Raw genomic sequence first — 22,255 nt, forward strand, 5'->3', positions numbered from 1 at the left:
TCCAGCCTGGGCTACTCCATCTCAAAATAAACGCAAAGAAGCAAACTACAGTGCTGACCTATATACCAAGTTTAAAATAGCAAGACCAGCAACATGGCAAAACCCCACCTCTACAAAAAATACAAAAATTGGCTAGGTGTGGTAGTGGGCTCCTGGGGTTCCAGCTACTTGGGAGGCTGAGGTGGGAGGATCACTTGGGCTCTGGAGGTCGAGGCTGCGGTGAGCTTGACATCACCTGTGCAGCAGAGCAAGACTCTGTCTCAAAAATAAGTAAGAATAGGGTGCGGTGCCTAATCTATCAAATTCAGAAGCTGCATTATAAAAGTAACATTCTATCCATGTTGCAATGATGTAACATTAATTTCAATTTCTGGTATCTTTGAAATCATTACAGTAACACACATTTATGCAGGTATTTTGATTTATTAACCAAAACATGCAAATTATTTGTACTTATTGATAATATTTTAAACAAGCTTCTTAGCTATAAAGAAGTCTTTCAGGTACTTCATTTGGAAAATTCCGACTGAGATAAAGATTAGTATTTGTGCAAAAGCCCACCATAAAACATTGCTATTTGTATCTTCGCTGATCATGCGAAAATTTTCTTCACGGTCCTATGCAGAAAAGAAATAGACAGGTTTAGTGTCATAAAGTACTTAACTCATCATTTCGAGGGGAGCGTTGTTGTGGGCAATTCAAGGTATTTAATATTACCCAGTTCATATCTTACACCAACGTAGATGTGCTGTCTGCTTTTCTAAGCCAAATCTATTGCTCAGCCAAGTATAAGAGAGTAAAAACCAATCTTATAAAAGATGTTTTTGTAGTTTGGTGTAAAATATCAGGAATTTGACCTATTTATATGTTCTATTTGCTACCATCAGGCAAAGTGAACTCATTACCCAATAGTGACAGATTTAATCATTTGAGTCCAGCCTTTATGCCAGGCATTAGGCCAAGCACTTGCATACCTTATCTGATTATCACACCCTGTCCTTATCTTCCTGTTAAGGAAACTGAAGCTTAGAGATGACACAGATTACTGACAGGTAGATCGGGTTTAAGCCCATATCTGACCAGCATCCACTTAGCGAAGTGACCCAGAAAGCACCTAATGTCATAAGGATAAAATTGTGATTTGGAAAGCAAGCATACGTTAGCCTCTACAAATATATGGGATGCATTTGGAAGCATATATTCATTCTGCAAGCTCACACCCTGTGCTGCTGGGCACTTTGTTAGGCACAGGGCATAAAAAGATGAATGAACTGAAATTCTCTTTCCTAGAGGAGCTCATGGTCCAGCAGACAGAGTGAAGAAAGATTTCTCTCTCCATTCCCTGGGTCCATACAGTTCTACCTCAGAGAGAGAGTGAGGAACAGGCGGTTCATTCTTTGGTCCAGGGGCTTTGCATTGAGAAATGCATTGCTGGCAGCAAGAGATAAAATAAGCTGAACAGGCAGACTGACCCTTTGATAGTTTTGTTCTTTGATTATTTGCTCAATTTGTTCAATTAGATGTTCAAGCTCGAAGGTAAGTTCATTAACTTTGTCCTTTGCCTGAGCAATGGCTGCATCAAGGTCGTGTTCTCCAACTCGAATATCTAAGTGGATCCGCTGTATCAACAGTAAAAAGGAAAAATGGCATGTTTTAAAAAACAGCTCCACTCTTTTCCTTACTTTCTCCCTTTTGTATCCTCCCATTCCTCTGTCTTCCCTCTTTCTCCCTTCACCCTTTTCATAAGCAGGGGCACTACTTCATTCTGGAGCTCCCTTTTTCCCTCATTGCCACTCTATTCCTTATTCTACTTGGCAGTCTTTCTTGTAATAATAATGCATTAAGTGGTAAATTACTGACCTTATAGTATATTTATACCTTCCTGAACATTAAATTAACTATTAGGTAAATGACTTTGGTGTGGAGAAAATTTGATTAATGTTCTGAGGGAAATTTTCTTTACGTATAACTAAATTTCCTATTTAGTACAAATTGTTTTCATCAGTTCTGAACCCATTTAGAAAATAGCCAATCACCATCTACCGTGTAAGAGTTTTATTTATTGGAATTCCATTATTAATTCACCCTTCAGCCTTCACTTGTTTTCAAGCCTGAATAATCACAGTTCTTTTAACCTTGTCTCACAGCTCTCATTTTTCAAACCCTTTAATCAACTTCATGGCTCTCCTTTGAACCCTTTCGAAGCTCTCCAGCTCCCTCTTTGGCCGCTGTGCTGAGATCTGGACATAGGACTTTCATAAGTTTCTAGCCAGTTTGAGTGTAATGGTTCTGCATACCAATGTCATGCTTGCTTGAATAGTGCTGACGCTGTGTTTATCAACAGGGACATGGGAAGCATATACTCACCAGCCTACTCCCTCCAAATGACACAAGCTTTGTAGAATTAGATTCTAAGCAGATGATGTGTTCACCAGGTGAATGTGAAGTAAAATAGAAAGTTCCTTGTGGGCCATATAACTTCGACAGTATTACCTAGGATTAAGGATTTCCATAGATTGAGTTTATTATTTTCTAGTTTCCATTCTTAAAAATAAATCTACTGTATTTTATCTAGTTAAAAATTGCAAAGTTTCTAAAGAAGAAATCAAATGGCTAATAAACAGGAAAAATATTCAGCCTTGCTAGTAATTTAAAAAATTCAAACTGTAGTAAGATAGCCCTTGTTCATTGTCAGACTGACAAAGATTTAAAAGTATCCAGGGATAGTGTGGAGAAATAAACACTCTCCCGCTACCATTGTCCCACAGAATACCTAAGAACTATGGGACAGTTAACTACAAAAGGTGTAACTTGACACATAATGGGAGTTCCAGATGGAGGAGAAACAGAGAAAAGAAAAGAAGAAATATTTGAAGCAATAATGACTGAGAATTTTCCCCCAAATTAATGTCAGATACCAAGCCATAGATTCAGGAAGCTCAGAGTATACCAAGCCATAGATTCAGGAAGCTCAGAGTATACCAAGCAGGATTAATCCCCTCAGCCCCTCAACTCCAAAATGAAACCAAAAACTACACCTAGGAATATCTCATTAAAACTGCAGAGAAGCAAACACAAATAAAAAGTCTTGAGCCGCCAGGGGTGGGGGTGGGGTGGGGTGAGGAACCTTACTATAAAGCAGCAAACATAAATATTGAATCTGACTTCTCAGAAATATGCAAGAGAGTAGAGTAAAATATTTAATGTATTGGGAATAAAAAGCCACTAACCTAGACTTTGGCATCCTGCAAAATTATCCTGCAAGAGATAAGAGGGAATAAAGCCTTTCTCAAACAAAAAGGGAAGGAATTTTTTGCTGGTAGATCTGGGTAAGAAATGTAAGAAGTTCTTCAGAAAGAAGGAAAATGATGTAGATCAGAAACTCAAATCTACGTAAAGAACGAGCATTAGAAAACGAGTAAGTGGAGGTAAAATTAAAACTTTCTGTTTTCTTATTTTAAACTGACCTAAGAAATGTCACTTTATTCAAAGTAATAGCAACAATGTATCCAATGATCATAGTTTACATGTAAGTGAAATTAATGACAGCCATCATATCAGGGGCAGCAGGGAAGAATTAGGAATATTTTGTGATTAAAAGGCACTTGTGGCCGGACGTGGTGGCTCATGCATATAGTTCCAGTACTTTGGGAGGCCGAGGCAGGCAGATCACCTGAGGTCAGGAGTTCAGAATCAGCCTGGCCAACATGGCGAAACCCCGTCTCTACTAAAAAATGCAAAACAAAACAAAACAAAAAATTAGCCAGGCATGGTGGTGGGCACCTGTAATTCTAGCTACTTGGAAGGCTGAGATAGGGAGAATTGCTTTTACCCAGGAGGCAGAGGTTTCAGTGAGCTGAGATTGCGCCACTGCACTTCGGCCTGGGCAGCAGAGTGAGACTCTGTCTTAAAAAAAAAAAAAAAAAAAAAAAGGGAGGGGTGGTTCTTGCACTACCTGTGAAGTGGTAAAGTGTATAGTGTTATTTGAAAGTAGACTTGGGCTAATTATATATAGCAAACTCTAAGGCAAGTTGATATGCTAAGAGAGAGAATGGAATCAGAAAATGCTCAGTTAAAACCACAAAAGGCATGAAAAAGAGAAGAAAAAAATGAGACAAAGAGTGAGGGCAGTGAATAGAAAATGGTAACAAATATAGCAGATATTAATCCAGTTTTATAAATAATCACTTTAAATGTTAATGGTCTGTGTCTTTGGCCTGGGTAGAGTGGCACCTGGTTAGTGGTGCCCATCTTATTAGCCAGGGACAAGGCAACCCCTTGTTCAACCCAGCTTAGCTTTTGATCTGTACCCATACCTGGTTCATGCCTTGGACACATGGAAAAAAAAGTCAATGGTCTAAATACACCAGGTAAAAGATAGAGTGGGCCGGGTGTGGTGGCTCACACTATAATCCCAGCACTTTGGGAGGCCGAGGTGGGTGGATCACATGAGGTCAGGAGTTCGACACCAGCCTGACCAACATGGAGAAATCCCATCTTATACAAAAATACAAAATTAGCCGGATATGTTTGCGCATACCTATAACCCCAGCTAGTCAGGAGGCTGAGGCGGAAGAATCGCTTGAATCTAGGAGGTGGAGGTTTGGTGAGCTGAGATCACGCCATTGCACTCCATCCAGGGCAACAAGAGTGAAACTCCGTCAAAAAAAAAAAAAAAAAGAATGGATCAAAAAATGAGACCCAACTATATGTTGTCTATAAGAAAATCACTTGAAGTGTAAAGATCATAGATTAAAAGTGAAGGGATAGGGAAAGATATGCCATGTTAACCTTAATCAAAAGAAGGCTGGAGTAGCTTTGTTAATTTCAGGCCAGGTAGACTTCAGAAGCAATGTAAATTATCAGGGATAATTACATAATGGAGCAGTACATATGATAGAGGGCCTACATTCTCTAAGAAGGCCTTAACAACCCTCAATATGTATGTACCTAACAGAGCATGAAAATATGTGAAGTAAAGCCTGATGGAACTGCAAGGAAAAAATAAATGAACAATCCATTATAGTTGGAGTTTTCAACCTCTCTGTCAGAAATGGACACATCCAGCAGGCCAAAATCAGTAGGGACATCATTGAACTCAGTACCACCATCAGTTCACTGGACATAATCGACACCTATGATTACTTTATCCAGTGATAGCAGAGGACACATTTTTCTCAAGTTCACATAGAACATTCACCAAGATAGACCGCATCCTGGGCCATGTATCATACCTTAACAAATTTAAAATAACAGAAATCATACAATGTATGTTCTCAGGCCACAGTGGAATTAAACTGGAAATCAGTAACAGAGAGGTAGCTGGAAAATCCCAAAATACTTGGAGATTGAACAACATGCTTCCAATTAACACATGGGTCAAAGAAGAAATCTCAAGACAAATTGAAACTACAAGTTTTCAAAATGTGTGGGATGCAACAAAAGCAGTGACTAGAGGGAAACTGAAAGCATTGAATGCATATACAGTTGGCTCTCTGTATCACCACGTTTCACCTCCATGGATTAAACCAGCCATAGATTGAAGATATTTGAAAAAAAAAATAATACACATGAAAAACTACAGTGTAGCTATGCAGCATTTACATTGTATGATAAGTAATCTAGAGGTGATTTAAATTAATGGGAGGTTGTGCACTGGTTAGCTGCAAACTACACCATTTCATGTAAGTGACTTGAGCATCTTCAGAATTTTATGTTTGGAGAGTCCTGAAACCAGTTCCCCACACATACCAAGGGATGACTACATGAAAAAACAAGACCTAAAGTTAATCCAAGCTTCCCCTTAGGAAACTAGAAAAAGGAGAGGAAATAAAATGCAAAGTAAGCAGCAGAAGAAAAATAATAAAAAGTAAACCAGAAATCAGTTAAAAACAAGAAATAGAAAAAATCAGCAAAACCAAAAGCTGATTCTTAGAAAAGATTAATAAGCTTCTAGCCAAGCTAAGAAAACAAGATGACACAAACTGTAAGTACCAGAAACAAAAGAGGGGACACCATTACAAATCCCATGAACATTAAAAGAATAATGACTACTATGAACAACTCCATGCCCACAAATTTGATAACCTAGGTGAAACAGAACAATTCTTGAAATACACAGTCTAATAAAATACAAGAAGTAGACAGTCTGAATAGGCCTATGTCTAGTAAGAAGTTGAATCAATAATAACTTTTCAAACCAGAAAGCACCAGACGCAGATGGGTTCACTGGTGAATTCTATCAAACATTTAAGGAAGAAATTGTGCCAGTTCTCTACAGTCTCTTCCAGAAGACACAAGGAATACTTCCTAATTCATTTTATGAGACCAGCAGTACCCTAATAGCAAAACCAGACAAAGACATTGTAAGGAAACTAAAGATCATAATATGTCATCAATACAGATGAAAAAACCCTTAACAAAATATTAGCAGATGAAAATCCAACAATATGTAAAAAGACTTATATACCACAATCAAATGGGTCTTATTGCAGATATGCAAGGCTGGTTTAACATTAGAAATCAATTAGTGTAATCCATCACATTAATAAATGAAAAAAAATCACACAATCCTATAACTAGATGGAGAAAAAGCATTTGACAACATCCAACACCCATTTGTGATAAAAATGCATCCAACTGGGAATACAGGGGAACTTAATTTGTTGAAGAACATCTACAAAAAAAAACCTACAGCTAATATGCTTACTGGTCAGAAACTAGAAGCCTCTTCTTGGTGCACTGGAAGTCCTGGCTAATGCAGTAGAAGGAAATAAAGTGTAAGGAGTTTGGGAAGGAAGAAATAAACTGTCTGTTCACAGGTGACATGACTTTGTGTATAAAACCCATGATAATTGACAAACTGCTAGAACTAAGTGATTATGGCAAGGTTGCAGGATACAAGATGAATATAAGAAAGTGAGTCACTTTCCTATATACTAACAATGAAAAAGTGGAATGTGAAATAAAAAGTACAGTATAATTTATATTAGCACCCTCCCCCAAATTACTTATTTATAAATCTTTTTTTTTTTTTTTTTTTTTTTTTGAGACGGGGTTTCTCTCTTTTTACCCAGGCTGGAGTGCAATGGCGCGATCTCGGCTCACCGCAACCTCCGCCTCCTGGGTTCAGGCAATTCTCCTGCCTCAGCCTCCCGAGTAGCTGGGATTACAGGCACGCGCCACCACGCCCAGCTAATTTTTTTGTATTTTTAGTAGAGGCGGGGTTTCACCTTGTTGGCCAGGATGGTCTCGATATCTTGACCTCGTGATCCACCCGCCTCGGCCTCCCAAAGTGCTGGGATTACAGGTACTTATTTATAAATCTAACAAAATATTTGCAAGACCTATATGAGGAAAACAAAACTGTGGTGAAAGAAATAAAAGAACTAAATGAATGGAGAGAATCCATGTTCATAGGTAAGAAGACTTGATGTTGTCAAAATCTCAGTTCTTCCCGACTGGATATATAGATTCAACAGAATTCCGATAAAATCCTAGCAAACTATTTTGTGAATATTATCAAGCTGATTCTAATATTTATGTGGAGAAGCAAAAGACCCACAATAGCCAACACAATATTGAGGGACAAGAATAAAAGAGGACTGAGACTACTCAACTTTAATATTTACCATAAAGCTACAGTAATCAAGACAGTGTTATTGGTGAAAGACTAGACAAACAGATCAATGGAACAGAAAAGAGAGTCCGGAAATAGGCCCACATGAATATGGTCAACAGGTCGTTGACAAAGAAAGGCAATACAATGGACAAAAGATGTTTTCAAAAAATGATGCTGGGTCTGGGCATGGTGGCTTATCCCTGTAATCCAGGTACTCTGGGAGGCTAAGGAATGAAGATCCCTTGAACCCAGGAGTTCAAAAACAGCCCTGAAAACTGTGAAGGCTTGTGAAAAATGGTGAAACCTTGTCTCTACAAAAGAAAAAAACAAAATAAAACTCTGGAACAACTGGACAGCCATGTGCAAAAGAGAAAATAAGAATCTAGACACAGACTTTATATCTTTTACAATGTTAACTCAAAATGTATCATAAACCTAAATGTCAAATGGAAACCTATAAAACTCCTAGGAGATAAGGTAGGAGAAAACCTAGGTAATCTTGGTTCCATGCTGATTAGCTACATTCCCAAAGGCAAGATCCATGAAAGAATTAATAAGCTGCACTTAAGAAGTTAAAAACTCATGCTCTGCAAAAGACATTGTCAAGAGAATGAGAAGACAAGCCACAGGATGGGAGAAAATATTTGTTAAAGACATCCCTGGAAAGGATTGTTATCCAAAATACACAACAAACTCTTTTTCTTTTTTAAGAGTCTCGCTCTGTCACCCAGGCTGGAGTTCACTGGCACAATCTTGGCTCACTGCAACCTCCCCTTCCCGGGATCAAGCGATTCTCCTACTTCAGCCTCCAGAGTAGCTAGTATTACAAGTGCCTGCCACCACCCCCAGCTAATGTTTGTACTTTTAGTAGAGACGGGGGTTTCACGATGTTGGTTAGGCTGGTCTTGAACTCCTGACCTCAGGTGATCTGCTCACCTCAGGCTCCCAAAGTGCTGGGATTACAGGCATGAGCCACCGTGCCCAGCTGAGACCCTGTCTCCTACACACACACACACACACACACACACACACACACCCCATCTCTTACACACACACACCATCTCTTACACACACACACACCCCAAACAAGCAAAACCCCTCAACAACAACAACAAAAAAACTAATTTTTACGTGACAAAAATCTGAACAGACACCTCACCAAAGAAGAAGACCAAGAGATGGCAAATAAGCATGTGAAAAGATGCTTAACACCATTAGCATTAGGGAATTGAAAATTTAAAAAATGAGATACCATAACACATTGATTAGAATGGACAAAATCCAAAACACTGAAAACACCAAATGCTGACAAGGATGTGGAGCAGCAGGAACTCTGATTTCTGCAAAATGGAAGAGCACTTTGGAAGACAGTTTGGCAGTTTCTTTCAAAAACTAAACATACTTTTGCCTTATGATCCAGCAATCATAATTCTTGGTATTTACTCAAATGATATGAAAACTTAGGTCCATACAGAAACTTGCACACACATGTTTATAGCAGCTTTATTCATAATTGCTCAAACTTGGAAGCAACTAAGACATTCTTTTGTAGATGCATATCTAAATAAACTGTGGTAACTTCTGACCATGGAATATTATTCAGCAGTAAGAAGAAATGAGCTCTCAAGCCATGAAAAGACATGGAGGAGCCTTAAATGCATACCAAGTGAAAGACATCACCCTGAAAAGGCTACATACACATTGTATGATTCCAACTGTGTGACACTCTGGGAAAACGGAAAACTATGGAGACAGTAAAAAGATCAGTGGTTGCCAAAAGTTGGAGAGAGGGAGGGATGAATGGGAAAAGCAGAGGATTTTTAGGGTAGTGAAATTATTCTGTGTGATACTGTAATGGTGGATACAAGTTATGGTGGATACATTTGTCCAAACATAGAATATACAACACCAAGAATAATGTAATGCAACATAATGTATTGTAAACTATGGAGTTTGGGTGATAATGAGTGTCAGTGTAGATTCATCAGTTGTAATGAGCAGACCTCTGGTGAGGCAGTTGATAGTGGGGAAGGCTGTAAGTGTGTAGGGGCAGAGGAAATACGTAAACTAATTTCTCCTCGGTTTTGCTGTGAACTTAAAACTGCTCTAAAAAGTGAAGTCTATGAAATCATTTTTAAAAAGGAAAATATTACAAACATAGAGAAATGCAATAAAGATTATCCTTTTTAAAACGTATTTTGAAGAATCTTCACATGTACTTAATTTTCTTTAATTGACAATTGAAAGGGAAATTTTGTAAAATAAAACTGCATTCAAAGGTCAGGTTTTATAGTTAATTTTATTTTTGTATGAATAACAACTCCTCCCTGAAAAAACATTGTGACTAGTTATTACCTAGTAAATTACATTTCTGAAATTTAATTTCATATTCAGGGCTCTACATAGTCTTGTTCCAGTGAATATTCAAGTCAGCAAACATTTTTTGAATTCCTGTTAGCTTGATGTGTTGGGAAAAAAATACTTGAGTTTAAATCTTAGTGTTGCCAGTTGTTGACAATGTGACCTTGTATTTAACATCCGAACCACAGATTCCTCTATAAAACTGGATAGGAATAATGGAAGTGGAATAATGGAAATGGAGAATGGAATATAGAATGTATAAGTTTTTATGATACATGTCTATTGTTGTCTGCTGTACCCACCACACCAGCCATGTTATTCCCTTGGGCTGCCACAAGAATGGGTACACAATCAGGTTGATAGCTTAGAGTAACCTGTGCTCTTAGACACATTGACAGAAAAAGTCAAGAGTATTTGCCAGGTACTTTTAAGGATCTTAAAGGGGAACATTACATTGTAAGAAATGCTTCAACTAGAGCTGTTGCTTGTCATCTTACCTGCAAATGGAGAGAGCCTTCCTGAGAATAAGGCCTATAGTGAGAATTCTGTCTCTCTCCTAAACTAAGAAGAGTTTGGAATATATTAGGCCCATAATAAATATTTGTTGGATGTTTGCAGAATGAATGAAAATATTTTTCCTCCCTTCTAGAAAGGGCTATTTCAGGCAATTTCAATTTTCAAAGAATAAGTCTTCTATGTCTTTTTAAAACAGTGAATGGGTTTTAATATGATAGTTTTTGGCCCAACTAAAATTTGGCTCCAGGTTTAATATGCTTTGGAAACATTTTCAGATTAGTCATTAAGGATTATTGGGAAAGTGCAAAAGAGAACTGGGTTTTGATATAACAAGGAACAGAAAGTATGGGCTAGAAGCATGGACGTGGGTGTGTAAGGAGGAGAGATGTCTCTTCAGGTGACTGGAGCTAGGAAAACAGTCCCAGTGGAACTATTGTCAGTGAGGTGCCAAATGTGCCAAGAGAAAATTTGAATAGGTAAAAATCAAGTGTCCAAAAATCCAACTGGATTGGAGTCTTCAGCAGCACAGCTCTCTGTCTCCACATAAAGCAGGGAGGGTCACAGTGTCTTCCTGAGCTTGGGCCAACCAACTATCCAGTTTCATGCGATTGGGAGTCCTGTCCTGCCTACTTTAAGCACCCTTTTCTTGCCAGCTAGAGAGAGGCCGGTTCTGTTCTACAAGTCTTTGGTCCACCACCATTCTGCTACCCCATGAGCACAGCTCCTGCACAGCTAGGTTTGAGTTCATGGACTGAGCAATTCATTTTCTTGAGCTTACATGCGGGGGGATGGATCTCTCTGTTATATCCATTGTATATATGAGGAAACAGCATCAAAGCAGTCAAATAACTTGCCCAAGGTTTTAGCTTGTATGTGACAATATATGCTTGAATTTGACTCTGACTCCAAAATCCATATTCTTTTCACATTACCTGGTGACTTGTCTACTGCTCAGCTAACTGCTAGCGAGTAAGAGGTATATAAGACCAGACAGTCCCAGAAGCTGCTGCATTACTAGAGAAAGCCCATGCCAAAATGGGAAGAAGGAGGAGTTGGCTCATCTGACCCTTGTGCTTGGGTAGGGCCGCAGCACCAGCAAAGCACATGGGGCCTGGTTGGTGCAAAACCACACGGATGCTTTGGCCCTAAGGTCCCTTCTGCCTAGCAAGATCAGCACACCTCAAGATAACAAATATGAGGCTCCACGTTTTATTTTTTTAAGCCTTTTATGTTATGAAGCCTGTCTCTGCTTCTCAACTAAACTATAGGCTCATTGAGGGCAGGAATTTTCTTTGTTTTTGTGTCATGCTCTCATTCAATGCTATATGCATTTAAAATTGTTAATGCTGGTTAGTGAGTGCTTACATAGAGGTTTTAAAACTGGGCTATATGATACCTGAATTTTTGGCAAGTGAAAAATTTTAGTTAGAAAGTATAAAGTAATGTTTTACCTCATCATTGTAAGTGGTAATAGTTACAAACATTCCCAAACCAGGAGCAGATTCAAGGAACATATGTCTGCCTGTGTCCCACTGCTGAATCTTGAAAGTCCCTGTTTCAAAAATAGAAGACATTACAAAATGTAAGAAACAGTAGACTGCTTATTAGATGTTACTGCTAAATTAAATGAATTTTTCTTTTTCAGTTTACCTAGATCATAAAACACTCTTAGTCTGAACAGCTGTAGCTTGGTAATTAGGTATCTAACGGAGTAGAGGACTCTGGAATATAGAGGAAGACTTGAGTTCTTCGTTCATTTCTCATTCTTGTTAACTAGGTGACTTGACAAATTATTTCACCACTCTAAGCCTCCTCATTTCCTATTCAGCAAAATAGTGGTAATACATCTCCCTCTCAATTCTCAGAGTTACGAAAACTACCGAAAATAAGCCTATGAAAGTTTCCCACCTAGAATGTAAACTCCATGAGAGCTGCCCCTGAGAGATAGAACTCTTAGACCTTTTCCGATATCTCCCTAGTCGTTCTCCTCCCTTTAACTTCTTCCTCTTACAGCTTAATGCCATACACTTCCTGCAGAGTTCCTTGCTAAAACATTGGTGTCGTCATGTCAAATCTTTCATTTCATTGTCTCCAGAGGTTTCTGCTGAAATTTGGATCGGAAGGGACCTTCAGCTTTCTTCCGTTAGTATGTGGCAGCTGTCGTATGGCTTAACTTCCCCTGTGCCCTTGAAAGGTACAATGGGAATGAAAACCTCAGCTAACATTTGTTGGACCCATATTATATGCCAGGCACTATGCTAAACACCAAACATGCATCACTCATGTATAGATTTATATAACTGTAATATATACTTATAAAGTACAAATATTATGCAATTTTGTAAAGGTAAGGGAAAAGGCACTACACTGTCTCAGTTTGAATCCTGACTCTACTGCTTGCTAGCTATGTGGGCAAATTAATTTTTCTATACTTTAGTTTCATTGTATCTAAAATCATTATAAAGGTAAAAGTAGTATTTACCAGCTGGGCACAGTTGTTCGTACCTGTAATTCCGGCACTTTGGGAGGCCGAGGTGGGCAGATCACTTGAGGCCAGGAGTTCGAGGCCAGCCTGGTCAGCATGGCAAACCTCGTCTCTACTAAAAATACAAAAACTAGCCAGGTGTGGTGGCACAGGCCTGTAATCTCAGCTACTCGGGAGGCTGAGGCAGGAGAAAAGCTTGAACCTGGGAGGCGGAGGCTGCAGTGAGCTGAGGTCGCACCACTGCACTCCAGCCTGGCCACAGAGCAAGGCTCTGTCTCAAAGAAAAAGGTAGTTAGTATGTACCTGTGTGGGGTTATTGTTATGAAGATTCAGATGTTTGTAAATTGCTTCGTTAGAATGGTGCTTGACACAATTAGCACTGAATAAATGTGTTATATACAAATATAGATATACACATATATATAAATTATAAATACATATATACAATTACGCCCCAGTATCCATGAGGGATTGGTTTCAGGATGTCCTCAGGACATCAAAATCCACAAATGCACAAGTTCCTTATATGAAATGGCATAGTATTTGCATTTAACCTATGCACATCCTCCCATTTACTGTAAATAATCTCTGTTATAAGGCCTAGTACATAAATGCTGTGTAAATAGTTGTTATACTGTGTTGGCTTTTTATTTGTATTTTTATTGTTGTATTGTTACTGTTTTTTCCCCAGATATTTTCCATATGCATTTGTCTAAATCTGCAGAATTTGTGGATATGGAGGGCCCACTGTATACACTCACACACTTTTTAGTAACCAAGGTGATTTTTCCCTTACCACCACATTATGCCATCTCCATCTGGAGAAAGGAAATTCCATGCAGGAACATATATGCAAAAGTCCTGAGGGCAGGATCATGCTTGGAGTATTCAAGGAGAAGCAGAATGGCTGGAGTAAGATTAGCAGGGAAAGAATGGTAGGAGGTGGGGTTGAAGAGGTAGCAGGGGCCAGATGACAGAGAGTCCGTAGGTCCATCGTAAGGATTTGGGGAAGCAGTTGGGTAGAGGAGTGACACGATATGACTTTCCTTTTAAGTTGCTTATTGTTGCTGTTATGTGGAGAAAAGGATGCAGAAGGGTCAAGGGTGGAAACAGTGACACTGTTGTAATCTAAGTGGCTTAGACTATGTGATAATGGTAGAGGTTGTAAAAAGTATTGGTTTCTGTATTATTGTCCCCATCTTACAGGTTGGAAACTGGTTCTCGATAAAGTCACATAACCAAGAAGTTGTAGAGGCAGAATTAGAACTAGGCAGTCTGATTCCAAAGCCTGGAACTACTAACTCCATTATCACAGTGCCTCTTTGGAAGGCAAGAGAGAGACAATTCCCTGACAGGGGCTTGAGAAGGGAATGTGACCCTGGATATTGGCCACAGCGGGCATTCCATGGAATCTGTACTCTTTGGGAGACAACTAGAGGGAACATTTCCAGCGATAAGAAAGCCTCAACTAACTTTCAAGCTCTGCCTGCACTTTAGAGTGACCTCAGTCTTAGGCATCTTTCAAATACAGTAGTTCTGGCCCACCTTCCCCACCCTGCATCCCAAAGTTTGTTCACTATGTGTGATGTGTATTCAGTGCTTTGTAGTATTATCCATTTTAATAAGATTTTTTAAATGTATCTGATGGTTCCGGACAAGATGGGATAGGTCCATTCCACCCTATTTTTCCTGCTGATTACAACTAAAAATTCTGGGCAAAATGTATAAAGCAACTACCAGAAGACTCTGAAAGGTGGAGAAAAGAAGATAGACTTGCCGAGGACCTCAGGACTCATAGCACAGTTCAGCGGTGGGTTATCTGTTTGTGTTCCGCCTCCTGTGTATCCTGGTCTGGGTGCTATGGCAGTCTGCAACCTACAACCGCAGACCAAACTTTTAAAAAGAACCTAATGTCTCTAGCCAAAAGATCTGGAATAAGATGGCCTGCAAGATGAAACTTCTTTGAGTATACCTCCCTGTACTAGGCTGTTCTTGCATGGCTATAAAGAAATATCTAAGACTGGGTAATACAGGGAAAAGAGGTTTGGCTGGCTCATAGTTCTGCAGGCTTTACAGGAAGCATGGTGCTGACATGTGCTTCCTGTCTAGGGAAGCCTCTGGAAGCTTGCAAGCATGGTGCTGGCATGTGCTTCGTGTCTAGGGAAGCCTCTGGAAGCCTGCAAGCATGGTGAAAGGTGAAGGAGGAGCAGGCACATTACATGGCAAAAGCAGGATCATCAAGACCAATGAAAGTCTCAATAAAAAATAAAAAAAGCAGGAGCAAGCAAGAGAGAGAGTAGGGGGAGGTGCCACACACTTTTAAATGACCAGATCTTTTGTGAACTCGGAGTGAGCGCTCACTTATCACCAAGGAGATGGCCCAAGCCATTCATGAGGAATCTACTTCCATGATCCAAATACCTTTCACCAGGCTCCACCTCCAGCACGGGATTAAAATTCAACGTGAGATTTGGGTGGGGACAAATATCCAAACTACATTACTGCCCTACTCCAGAGGAACACCTTAAATAACTGTATCATGGAATACTACTCATCTGTAAAAAGGAATGAATTAATGGCATCTGCAGCAACCTGGTTGAGGTTGGTCAGCATTATTATAAGTCAAGTAACTCAGGAATGGAAAACCAAACACTATATGTAGGAGCTAAGCTATGAGGATGCAGAGGCATAAGAATGACACAATGGACTTTGGGGACTCAGAGGAAAAGGGTGGGAAGAGGGTGAGGGATAAAAGACTACAAATTGAATGTAGTGTTTGCTGCTTGGGTGATGGGTGCACCAAAATCTCACAAATCACCACTAAAGGACCTACTCATATAACCAAACACCACCTGTTCCCCAATAACCTATGGGGGAAAATTTTTTAAAAAGAAATTATAACATTGTCTGATATGCTTTTCAGTGTATATAGAGGTAATAGTTAAGACAACTATGTTATAAAGAATGGGAGAGCAAAGGGACTTAAATGGTGTTAAGGTTTCTGTATTTCTCTTGAAATGGTAAAATATTGATATCACTAGACTGATGAATATGTGTATGATAATCCCTAGAGAACCGCAAATAAAAAATATGGAAAAAGATAAAGTTAAAAACACTATAGGTAAGCAAAATGGAGTATTACAAATGTTCCAATAGCCCACAGGAAGGCAGGAAATGGAAAACGGGGGAATAAAAAACAGAGGGAGAGAATAAAAATAAAATAGTAAAATGGCAGACCTAAATCTCGACATCTGTAATTACATTACATGTAAGTAGTCTAAAGAGATTAGACAAATATTGTCAGAATAGATTTTTTTAAATGACCCAATTCTAATGCAGTCTACAAGAAAATCACTTTGAATATAGTGCTATAGGCACGTTAAAAGTAAAAAGATATACCACTTTGACATGGATTTCTGAAAATCTTGAGTGGGTACATAAATATCGGACAAAGTAGGCTTCAGAGTGCTGTGTGTGGTGGCTCATACCTATAATCTCAGTGCTTTGGGAGGCTGGGTCTGGAGAATTACTTGAGGCTGGGGTTTGAGACCAGCCTGGGCAACATAGCAAAACCGTGTCTCTACCAAAAAGTTTAAAAATTGGCCAGGCGTGGTGGCATGCACCAGTAGTTCTGTCTGCCTAGGAGGCTAAGGTGGGAAGAGCCCTTGAGCAACAGAGTTCAAGGTTAACAGTGAGCTATGATTGAACCACTGCACTCCAGCCTGGGCAACAGAGTGAGGCCCTACCAAAAAAAAAAAGTTCACTTCAGAGCAAAGAAAATCATTGGGAATAAAGGGAGACATTACACAATAATAAAGGCATCACTTCACCAAGAAGACATAAGCACCCTAAATGCAGCAAACAACAGAGCTTCCAAACGTGGAGTAAAACTGACAACTGAAAGGAGAAGTAGACAAATCCCTATTTTTAGTTGACACTTCTGTACTCCTCTCTTGGTGCTTGATAGAACTAGACAGAAAATTAGAAAGGATACAGAAGAACTGAACAGCATCATCAGCCAACAGGACCTACTTGCCATTTTGTGAACATTCTCCTGTATAGTAGAATACACATTTCTTTTAGAGTGCCTTTGAAACATTTCACAACACAGACAACAAAGCCCTAAAGGCGATTAGGTACCTTTGCTGAAGCAGCTGAATGTTCCTGGAGAAAAGCACACAGCCAAGCTTTCCAAGTTACTTTCCAAATTTATGACCACCTAGAAATCACTGTTATGTGTGCTCACCATTCTCTAAACAACTGGTTCCTGTGTGTCTCTTCTTAGCCTATTCCAGTACCTTCCTGCCCCACTCCCACTTCTCAGATGGTTACCTTGCTTCTTATGGAAATGGTAAGAGTCTCCATCTGTTGTGGCTTGAAAGGCTCCCCCAGAGGTTATGTTGCTATTTAATTGCCATTTTACCAATATTTGGGGTGGAGTCTTCAAGAAGTGGTTAGATCACGAAGCCTCCACTCTCAGGAAGGGATTAAACCATTATCATGGAAGTGAGGTCCTAATAAAAAGGATGTGTTTGGCCTACTTCTCTCTTTGTCTCATGCACTGACTTGGCCTTCAACCATAGGCTGACCCTTGCCAGATGCTGGTATTATGCTCTTAGACCTTCCAGCCTCCAGAACTGTGACCCAGATAAACTTTATAAATTGCCAGGTCTGTTTTATTCTGTCAGAGCAGCATAAAATAGAATGAGACACCAAATGTCCTAACCCCCCACATTTACCCTTTCTGGCTCCCTCTTGTTGGGATGGGTGGGGGTTCCCTGTTCTGTCAGTGGCCACCCCATCTTATTTTCTAGAACTTTGCTTTTGTTGCTGCCCCCACTTGCTCATATGGGGCTAATCTTGTCAGCACACCAACATGTTCTGGTGGCCCCCCTTGCCTGTATTCTGTAAGGTACTGGAGAGCAGGAGATGTATTTTATTCCTCTTTCTTTGGCTGTCTAGAGCCTGGCAGTAAGCCTAGGGTGGTGGTTGACTCCTTTGTAAGGGACCAGTACATCTTTGTGGAATGAATGGAAAGTGTGTCCTACAGTACATGCTCAGCAAATGATTTTGAATGAGTGAGTGCCAGTTGCCTCTCCCTCCATTAAAATGCCAGTATTCCTGGCATACTGCCTTGAGTTACCAGAATGGAAGAGGAGAATTTCTGCTTGATTTTGCCAAGATCCTCCAGCCCTAAGCACACGCCCCCCTCAGGTGTCATGCCCCATGGTTGCCACCAGATGGCAGAAGAGAAGCATTGCTCCTGGGCTGAGTAAGCCTGGGAGAGCGCTCAGTGCAGTGTAGATGAAATATTTGTGACAGGAGGTGTGTGTACAGAACACAGACATCCACAGATGAGATGCTGTGTCATGCTGCCTACTGCGTGACAAGAGAGCCTGCAGGGTTTGCTGCTAGGAACTGGGACGGAGCTTACTAGCTTTGCCGTCTTGGACAAACACCGAGCTGCTCAGTGCCTGTTTCCCCACCTACTAGTAAAGCAAGGTTAATCACAGTGTAACTCATATGTGGGTTAATATTTGTGTGCTATTTAACACAGAGATTAGCACCTTGGAAATGAAGCTCCGTGTAAGTTAGTACTTGATACATTTTTTTTTTTTTTTTGAGACGGAGTCTTGCTCTGCTGCCCAGGCTGGAGTGCAATGGCATGTCTCGGCTCACTGCAATCTCCTCCTCCCGGATTCAAGTGATTCTCCTGCCTCAGCCTCCCGAGTAGCTGGGATTACAGGTGCCTGCCACCACGCCTGGCTAATTTTTGTATTTTTAGTAGAAACAGGGTTTCATCATGTTGGCCAGGCTGATCTCAAACTCCTGACCTCAGGTGATCCACCTGCCTGGGCCTCCCAAAGTGCTGGGATGACAGGCGTGAGCCACTGCACCCAGCCCAGTCTGGATACATAATTCTTTACATTATTATTAGGCTTTTAACTCACAAAGTTTTTCTATTGACAGTCCCATTTAACCCCACAACCCTGTAAAGTGGGTCTAGCAATACCCAGTTTTACAGAGGAGGGGCTTGAGGCCTGAAGAGGCTAAGATGACATATCTAAAATCCAGATAATGAGTGGCAGCACCAAGATTAGAATTTAACAGGGTTGATTCCCTCATTCAGGGCATTGGCCACCAGAAGCTACACCCCACTCCCTGCAGACTTGGATGTGGTGTGTGTTGTAAACCAACCCACATGTGGTTCTTACAGAGCCTCCAGGTAGAGGCCTTACTCCTCTTGGATGTTTAGTAAACACTGGGCACCTGCTGGGTGCCAGGAGCATCTGGACCCTGTGATCCCTGGTATGGCTGCCCCATTGGCTCCAGACGATGAGTCCTTGAGGCTGGCACTGCGGGTCATTTGGGTTGGTATTAGAAAAATAAAATACATTCATTGTAGTGGCTTTAGAAAGTAAAATATCCTCTAGAACTTTTTGATATTTCATTTTAGCCTTTTTCCTATAATTACATTTTTATATTTTATAAAAAATGAGATCATACTGCACATAGTGTCTGTAGATTGATTTTTCTGCCCAATGTTTTGTGACTGTCTTTCTGTTTTAAATATTATTCTGTAACGTAAATCCAGGTCTGTTCAGAGAGCTGAAGAAAGACTCAATATCATCTTCCCAGTGCCGAGTACGAGCTTGGCATGGCAGACACGGAGGGTCATTCTGTGCTTGAGGAATGGATGAGGGAATGGGAGGCCCTGCCATATGATGGTTTAAGGCAGAATTATCTGGTTGACCCTGGCTCTGGCTTCACCACTTCCAAGCTGTGTGATCTCAGGTGACTTTACAAAACCTCTCAGAAGTAAGAGGGGGGGAGACATGCCATTGCACTGTGTGTAACACCCTTACACTGTAGCAGGCTCTGTGTAAGGGTGTTCATGGAAATTAATCAATTCTCTGAGAACACTGCCTGCCTATAGTAATCACTCCAAATATGCTAACTACAGTTAACTCATGTCTACATAAGGCAGAGTGGGGTAAGTGACAGAAGAGGGATTATAGTTGCTTAATTTCTTCAATGCCTCCTTGTTGTTCTCAGAATGAAACCCAGATTCACTAAAGGGCTCCTCAGGCCTCTAGGACCTGGCCCTTTTTTCTCATTGATCATACTGCCTACTCCTATTCTGGGGGTAACAAGAGCCTTGAGGAGGATGAGTGACATTTAGACTGAGACTCCAAAGGTGAGGGAGACTTCCAGACTGGAGGACGAGGTCTGTAAATTTCCACTGTCACGTGGGAGGAAAGATTGTCCAGTGGCTCCTGAAATTGGCAGCACATTGGCGCCATCTGGGGACCTTTACACGCTGCTGATGCCCAGCTTCTGCACCACATGCTGATTTACTTAGCAAGGTGGAGACCTGGGCATAGAAAGCACTTGCTTTCAAGAGTAGCTATGAACAGGTTGATCTCTTGTAGAATGTCCCCGTTTCCCAGGAGGATCTCCTGTTCCCCTATAATGTTTGGAGAGTCTCAGTAGAGGAAGCACGTTGCTGACAAAAAGATCATCAGAGTACAGCTCAGCACATTCTCACAGACAGAATCCCCTTGATCCAGACATCATCAGTATTCCAGAAGCTGCCATGGCACCTGTCACCACCCCCAGCAAGGGAGCCACAACGCTGACTTCTGAAGACAGATTGTTTTTGTACTTTATATAAAAATGTATGCTCCGTCTGGCTTCTTTTAATCGACACTTTGTGAGCGCCATCTGTGTTGCTGTATGTCCATGTCGATCCCTGACGTTGCTGTTTAATACTGCTTTTTTGAATACACAGTGTATTCTTATACATTTTCCTATTGATGGACATGTGGGCAGTGTCCAGTTTTTGGCTATTACACCTTGTGCTGCTATGAAGATTCTTGCGCATGTCTCGTGGTGAACCAATGCATGCATTTATGTTGATCATATCCTGTGTTTATCCGTCATGAGATGTGCCCATGTTCAACTTCGGTAGTTACAAAAATGGCGGTGCCTGTTCACAGCCCACGGTGTGTAAGGGCTCCATGTCTGCTTGTATGTTTGTTATTCCCTGTCTTATTCACTTTGGCATTTGTTGAGTGTGTACTCATATCCCAGTGGGCTTTGCTTTGTGTTTTTCCTGACGATTAACAAACTCAAGCACCTTCTCATTCATTTCCTGGCCATTTAGGTCTCCTCTCATGTGAAGCATCTTGATCTCCTGTTCATTTTTCTATCCTGTGAATATGGGATAGCCCTCCATGACTGGTTTGTTTTCAGTGTAGGCATTGTACATATTTACCTTACATTTATTCTTAGATGTGTGGCATTTTTCATCACCAAAGAGAAACAATTGAAAGGGCAAACACTTTCACCAAGTCAGCATCCTTAGAAACCATGAGTATGTGCGAAGGGCCTGTGGCAAGGCAAGGTATCAGCAACACTCCTGAGGTGAGAGCACTTTTCCTTGGCCACAGAGAAGATAGCTGCCATGACTCGGGCCCACAGGGCTGTGGTGGCCACTGCTGATGGCCCCCTGGCCCTTAAGGTGCCTCCCTGCTCTGTAGCCACCCATAGATTTGGTGTTTTCGGCTGCAGCCTGTGGCCTTAGAGGAAGCCTTGGGTGCCAAAGCCATACCCCCCACAGAGGACAGGGAGAGCCTAAGCAGGGTCTGCACTGCCCCAGCCTGAACCAGTGCCAACGAATGCCATGCAAGTACAAATGCCCAGCTCCTTTGCCTGGAGGTGGGACAAGCTCTGGCATATCTTATCCAGATTTTTAAAAAATGTTTTTTAAAAATGTGGTAAAATGCATATAACAGAAAACTTACTATTTTAACCATCTTAAGTATAAAATGACATTAAGTATAGTCACATTGTTGTGTAACCATCACTACCATCCATTTCCAGGATGTTTTCATCTTCCTGAGCAGAAAGTCTACCCACTTAAGTAATAACTCTCATCCCCCCCAACTCCTGATAGTCTCTATTGTCTCTATGGACTTGACTACTCTAGGTGCCTTACATGTAGTATCACACAGTATTTCTCTTTTTGTGTCTGGCTTATTTCACTTACTATAATATTTTCAAGGTTCATCTACCTGTGTTGTGGCATGTAACAGAATTTCTGTTGTTTTATGGCTGAATTATATTCCATTGTATGGATGGACCACATTTGTTTTTCCATTCATTTATTGATGCACACTTGGGTTGTTTCCACTTTTTGGCTGCTGTGAGCATTGGTATGCAAAGATCTGAGTCCCTGCTTTCAGTTCTTTTGGGTATGGATCTAGGAG

General features: G+C 40.7%; 1 non-coding gene across 1 annotated transcript; it reads left to right on the forward strand.

Moving 5' to 3' along the window:
* Positions 1-4,207: 4,207 nt before the first annotated feature.
* Positions 4,208-4,340, forward strand: LOC116534094. The gene has a single exon (XR_004261588.1). It is a non-coding gene; the product is annotated as a small nucleolar RNA SNORA48 (small nucleolar RNA).
* The last annotated feature ends 17,915 nt before the right edge of the window (positions 4,341-22,255 follow it).

This window comes from Sapajus apella, unplaced genomic scaffold (assembly GCF_009761245.1).
Source record: "Sapajus apella isolate SASKATOON/1434 unplaced genomic scaffold, GSC_monkey_1.0 scaffold85, whole genome shotgun sequence".
In the NCBI taxonomy this organism is placed as follows: domain Eukaryota; kingdom Metazoa; phylum Chordata; class Mammalia; order Primates; family Cebidae; genus Sapajus; species Sapajus apella.